Source organism: Mytilus galloprovincialis, chromosome 4 (assembly GCF_965363235.1).
Source record: "Mytilus galloprovincialis chromosome 4, xbMytGall1.hap1.1, whole genome shotgun sequence".
Classification (NCBI taxonomy): Eukaryota; Metazoa; Mollusca; class Bivalvia; order Mytilida; family Mytilidae; genus Mytilus; species Mytilus galloprovincialis.
Window position 1 is genome coordinate 59,680,922 of NC_134841.1, and position 7,179 is coordinate 59,688,100.

The following is a 7,179-nucleotide window of genomic DNA, read 5'->3' on the forward strand; positions in this document are numbered from 1 at the left end:
TACAGTTAAAATTTTCACAGAACCGTCAACCGCCAATAAAATTGGGGGGAGCTGCGCATAGCTGTGCCATTTCCAGCAAAATTTGATTAAAATAATTTCTGATAAATGAATATGCCATTATATGGAATAAATTGTAAATTAACAAGCAACTATTTGTATTATTTATAAAACAACCCAATAACGCCGATGTTTCGTTTAACTGTTCACTAAGATCATATATAGGCATTTGTTACTGACAACGAGTCAAAGCATGGAATAGTCGTCTGGAAAAGTAATGCTACCCGTCTTACTAGAAATTATTGTTTCTAGGGCTTCCTGTATTAAGTTCAGAAAAAAATGTTCTTCTCTTTGTAAAATACACCCCATCTTCTGCTAGAGACTCGTGTTTAGCTTTTATGTAGGGATATCGAATGTAACATCCATGCTTTGTCATGTGGACAACAATGGAGCTGTTTAACAGACGCCTGCACTTGTCCATACATTACAATTCCCATTGTTTGAAGACCGTCATTGCAGTCTGGGCAATAAAACTTGAGACCAAATCAAGTTGTATCAGGCAAATCAATATATAACCTTGACATAAATTGAACAAGCTAATAATGAAAGTAACCTAGTTTGATATCTTATATATATCATTTCCCACTGTGCACTATAATATAGCTGAGAGGATCTTCAAATCTTCGCATTATATCAATGCGATTCTTCACCTTAGAGATAGTTAATCCATCGGTAAAAACAAACCTACCATCAAATGTTCGCTCTTCCCGGTCGTTGTCTTGCTTCCAAAAACACATTCTTAATAATTGACGACCAAACAATCCAAACCCTTATAGGAGAAACAGCAACATACACACAATTAAATGGGAATTCGTATAATTATGTAACGCAAATATGCACCCGCTTTCAAACGACCCAAATATTTTTATTGGATAATCCATCAACGATACATGCTATCTCCATATATATATATATATATAGGAAGATGTGGTATGAGTGCCAAGAGACAAATCTCCATCCAAGTCACAATTTATAGAAGAAAACCATTATAGGTCCATACCTATGTTGAATGAGTTCGACGAACAACGAGAATATTTAATACCTAAAGCATGTATAGATATTTTGAGTATTGCAGAAAATTGGTATTTAGTCAAACTAACTAACCATCAAAAGACAAAATAGCGGTCCACCTACTGCAAGTCTATCTGGCAAATAGTAAAGCAAAAAAAGCCACTGGACAAATTGCCTAAGTGCGCAGGAATGTGTATAGGTAACCTTCTACCAAACTGATCGGTCTTAGATGAAACCAAATGAATTTCTACATATTTCTTGTAAATTTTGACATCATTCTTGTTTAAAGCATGATATGTAGAACATGCATTGCTCATATTTTGAACTGTTAACTCCCGAACCATGATAAAAATACCACGTCAAGCCAGTAAAAAACCGCTTGGAAAAGCCTAGCTTTGTATGCAGAACTTCGTATACCTGATAATATTGACAAAATACGATGCAATATTTCTCTTAAAAAGTCAGCCTAGTGTCCCTCTGAAGCAACCTTGAACGCTCAAAACCATTGCTTACTATTAATTTTTAGTAAAGTCTTCATAATCATTTAGCTTATTGTAAATGCTAAGCCCGAACAAGCCTGATCGATGTGTACGTATTGTTGAATAAGCAAACCTAATTTAACATATATGCAGTAAGAGCAACAATGTCCAGCAAGGAGCCATACTTTGGCAAGACCAAAATCTTTCCTGAAACTGTTTAACAAATTTAAAGCCCGGGTAAACTTTTCTGTACTATCACTACCGAATTGTTTATTTGAAAGCCTATTCCAGTTTCGAAATGACCATATGAAAGTTCATATTAGGAATGTCTGGTATAATAAATGCTTCCAGTCCCAATGAACGGGAACGGATCACCCGAAAAGGAGACAGAGAATCTGCACCTGCATTAATTGAGCCTGGAATATACAACGCTCGAATCTGAATATATTTACTCTTTAATAACAATACTAGAGGACGAATCAACATCCTTACTAACTTTGTTTTGATATTTGCTGTTAATTATCAAATATAGTGCTTGATTTTAATATATTCTTAATAAATAATAAAAAAAAATTGTTGCTAAATTAAGAGGATCAAATTAACATTTAACAATTTAATAAGATTAAAAGTATCCGATCCCAGCTCTTGATTGATTTTCACATAATACGAATTTCCGGGCTTAAGACATTAAATTTATTTGCGGTAGTTCATATGATAACCTTAAGCCAAAAGTAAACCCCTCAGCCGGAGCTAGGAATCTACACTTTTGTATAACCCCCAAGTTGCATTCTTTTAATTCAGTTGTGTTTAATGGAGTCCACCCTTTATCCAATAGATGATACATCAGTTTGGATTCGAAATCAATACAATCCAAATTCTATACAAAATTAAACATAAGATAAATGTCACAAACATTCTCAATTTGATATCTCTTTAAGATCAATTGTAATTGCATTTGCTAAAAATTCACTTCATATTTTGCCCAGTATACGAGTTCGTATTGATGGGATACTGCAACGAGTTGCATACACGAGCCTTAAATCTCGGTCTAAACTGAGGTCTAATTTGCTTCAATCTTACATTTGCCTGCCTTCAGGTCAACAGTCTTGTCTGGGGCACTGAATCATAAGTGGGTGCTGATCAAAGCATCTTAAACAAGAATGAGTATAAGCACCTGATTGATTCACGCATGAACTTTGTTAATTGAATGCGTAACATTTTAAGCACCCCATACTTATTGCCAATACCAATACTAGACGGAGGATACATATTGAGCAGCCATAAGTCAGGGTCAACGAAAGCCCAGGAACCAGCTGGATCCTGTGACATTCTGAGACAATATTGTTCATCGTACGACTTCCATCCTAGTGCGCACCGCTTAGCGCCTAGCCGTATACTATGCATGTACTTGAGTAAATCTTGAAAAACAGTCGAGTGAGCAGTAGTACAAAATATACTAAATTATAGACTAAAAAACGCATCTGTCCAGTTACACAATGTACCTATCTGTGTATATTCTGGGGGAGGGGGAAGTAACTGTCTATCTTTTCGGGTATAACTGTGCCGACAGCACTTTCCAAATCATACCCTGATCTAACCAGAAAAAAAAATTGAAAAAAATCACTTGTTCGATCTAGACATGCTTAGAATTCGAAAATGTATACCCTGTTCTAGACACACTCGGAAACTGTATACCTTGTTCTGGACAGAGACCTATATTTTCTAGACTAGTTCAGAAATATAAAACCTGTCACCAAACAGTTTATTAAGTAAGCAAAAACATACTTGTGTCAATATCCAGTATCCAATCTGTCCTTTTTAAATCGATTGTTTAAAAATAAACCTGTTCCCGACAGCAGGGCATAAAAAAACAACCCTGTTCTTATCAGCAAGACATGAAAATAAGGGACCCTGTTTTTGCGTCACAATCGTACATACAAAAATATAGGGAGAACCCCCCCCCTCCTTTCCGGGGTATCAAAAGTTCATGTGAAATAACTACTTTCTAATTATCCCCACAAGAGGCCTGTGAATAAACTAGTGGTAAGGTCAGATCAACATATTCTCCTGAAATGTTTTAACTTATCGACAATTCTTTCAAGCTCATCATTGTCCTTAATACTACACGGAGATGAGTTTTGAAAAACTGAAAAATTACCTGATTATCATTAGCTGAAGTAGAATTATCGGTCGTGAATAACGGAGCGATCGTCATAGACATAACCTCTGAACTGTGTAAAGTTGTTGCTACTAGACCCTCTATAGATCTGTTGACACCGGAATCTCAATCAATGTTTGAACGCAAAAAAGTTTTCCTAGCCGATGTAGACCACATTGTCGCCTCTTCCTACCAGATACCATAAGCAGTTTAAACTGAAAAAGACATGCTATGATAAATTATGTAAGAATTAAAACAATGCAAAAGAAACAAACAAAAACAACGAAAAAACGTTAAAAAAAACCATTACATCTGCCGATTCTGCTGTGGCCGATCGTGTCTCAAAGCACGAGGGAAAAAATGAATATAAGATTTGCAAATGGCCTATCCATCGTAAAACAAACACTATTTTTTATTTAGTAATCAATAATCCAGCCATCTTAATATTTTAACGTGCGTCTCTAATCAACCAAAAATATTGCTAAATTTAGATTTAGAAGTTTGCTCTAAATTTAAACTAAATTCAAATTGTCAAAATTGCATATCGGAAATAGAATTTAGAAATAATTCGATGAAAAAGTAATCTATTTTCTTCTCGGAATGACGACAAAACCTGACCATGCCGTCTGCTAAGAATCATAATTTTGCCATGACCCTTCAACAATTGTATCCATCGAGTCAAAATAAACGACAATTAAATCCTTGATAAAAATTATTTGAAACAGTTTTTAAAAAATTAAGGTTTTTAACAACTTATGTGTCAGATTGGTGTCGATTTTTCAGGAGATAAATCTATGGCTAAAAATGCGTCTGTTTTTCCTAAATGTCGACGTCAAAAGGAGGATTATGGGTAAATCAATCACTTGCAAAGATCGATAATCCAACTAGAAACCAAATACTATTACTTGACGAAGTAGTATAACGACGGACAGTGGTATGAGCACTACCGATAACTGATTTAAAATTTAGATTTTAAATCCTAATATGTCATTGGTTGCCGCCATTTTTCTCTCTCGCTGAAATAAAAACCGAAAGTGAAACATCTGTCAGCATGTTAGCATTGTCATTAATTAAAACAATGCTTAGAAATAATACAAAAAAACTATCAGTTCTGTAAAATTAAACGAATTAAACAAATAAAGCATCCATTTGACAAAAATGCAAATGACTATTTTAAGTACACATTGTCTCATACCAGGTCTTATGTTATAGTTAATATTGACCAAGCAAGTCGGTATATACGTAGATTAAATGGTATATACCGATGTGAGTGGCCAATAACTGTTTTAACACATGACGCCATCAATTTACGTGAACGTTTTAGAAATGTGGACGATTTCCGCAATCCACGGATCCTAGGAAAGTTTCTTGTATGGTAATGAAAGGGGGTATACGACTTTGGTAAGTTTTGAATTAACTTTTTTTTTTTTAAATTTTTAGACTTATTCTAAAATTGAGATTTAATTGTAGATTTTTTTTATCGATTCTGATATATTTATTCCCAATTATTGTTTAATTAGTGACGATTAAGACTTTAACAAATTGTGTAATTTCAAATGATCGGTATATAAAAAAAATCATAACTGAAAGGGTTTTTGAGTTTGGATTAATTGCTTTTGAATTTCTTTCCCTCAAAGCATAGAGAAAGATGAACCGAGGAAGATGTTATATTACCTTAATTTAAAATGTTAAATAAACAGAAAATACATTTCTCTTTCTAATCTTTTACTCCCTCAACCCCACAAATTTCTTTTATCTACTGTATTAATTTTTAAGACACGTCCATCTAAATGAAGTCTGATTGATCTCCAGCAAATCTCTCCCTCCCCCCACCCCTGTTTTGAAACTAACTCAACTATGAGCCTCATTTAATTCGATCCAAAAATAGTCACTTTATAGGACTAGATATTCAAAAAGTCTTTATAAATTACATTGACACTAAAACTAATCAAAATCAGATTTCTGTTATTCGGCTATTCTAAGATACATTTTTTCTGACTTTTAAAACACTGATTTAAGATTTACGTTGTACACAAAATATGATAAAATATTTTATGTCCCAGCTTAGATAAAAAAAAAAAAAAAAAAAAGGAATGAGAGACCCTTCTTTTTTCCTATTTTGAAACTACGATGTTTGTACAAAGTTCAACTTTGTCGTAGTTTTAAGGCAGGCTTTTAGTCTCGCTACACTCGGTGATATTATTTTTAATTTGTAGAATAACGCCCCTTTCAAAATCCAGGAACCGCCCCTAAAGGTAAAAATAGATTTGAACTGTGCAGTATATCTGAGGTAGTTGATGCACACGTTTGCTGTGCAGTATCCTATTATAACACAGTAAGAACAAAGAGATTGTATCCATGTCATGTGTTAATACCAAGTTATTGTGGCGGATCCAGAAATTTTCCTAAGTGGGGACCCACCGACTGCCAAAAATGCTTCATTTATTATATATAATCAACTATTTTTTTTCCTGAAAAGGGGGTCCCGGATACATGTATATGCATATGGTATTTGCTGTTGTATATATAAATCATTAATGTACTATCCCTGTTATCTACAATATGGTTTTCCTTTCATTGTACTTATTTAGTTATACTCTTGATCCTTCTTATACTATTATTCACACACAGACAAATGCTAACGTCTTTTTGGTGATTGTACGTGTAATTAATATAGGATATGGTTTACTAGGAACCTTTACAGTTTGTTCATTCATATTGGATAGGAGGCAGATTTTTTTGAAAAAGGGGGAAATAGTATGAAAGTATAGAAAATCCTATGCATGTTTCTAATTAACTGCTCTGTTTAAATGATGTGTCTCGTATTTTTCACATTAAGTTTACCTCCATTATGAAAATCTGCCCCTGTCCAATATGGCCGAACTAACCGTGAAGAGCCCTGTTCAACAGCAGATGGTCTCTGGTTTGTAAATCCATATTATTAAATACGATATGAATTTGAGAGAAAAAACCTACTTTTAAGAAATAACATTGTTTTAGCATGATAATTTTTTTTTTCAAAACTCTATACAAATAGTTTGTTTTACATCTTTCTATCGTTTTTATTTGGAAAAGACCTGCCATATAACATGCCATTCTTCAAAATATGTTGAAATATTTGCTGCTGCACGTTTTACACTCTGTCAATAAATTTCCGTCAGGCTTGCACCATTAGACATTGACTGAAATGTATAATTAACATAATTATGTTTTATTGCAATAGATAGCCTATAACATAGTTTGTCAATTTGTTTTTGTTAACATTGGTCTTATAACGTTTACTGTTGCTATTTATCTTTTGTCCGAGTATATTGGCGATCGTTTTAACTCATCGGCATACATAACAGTCTAAAAGCCCCAGTCTGGTAAAGTCACTTCTATTTTCTTGTTTATATTTACTGTTTTAGTTAAGCCTATTTGAACATTTTAATAACTTCATATTATCAAGTATCAACTAAACAATGCAAATACCTC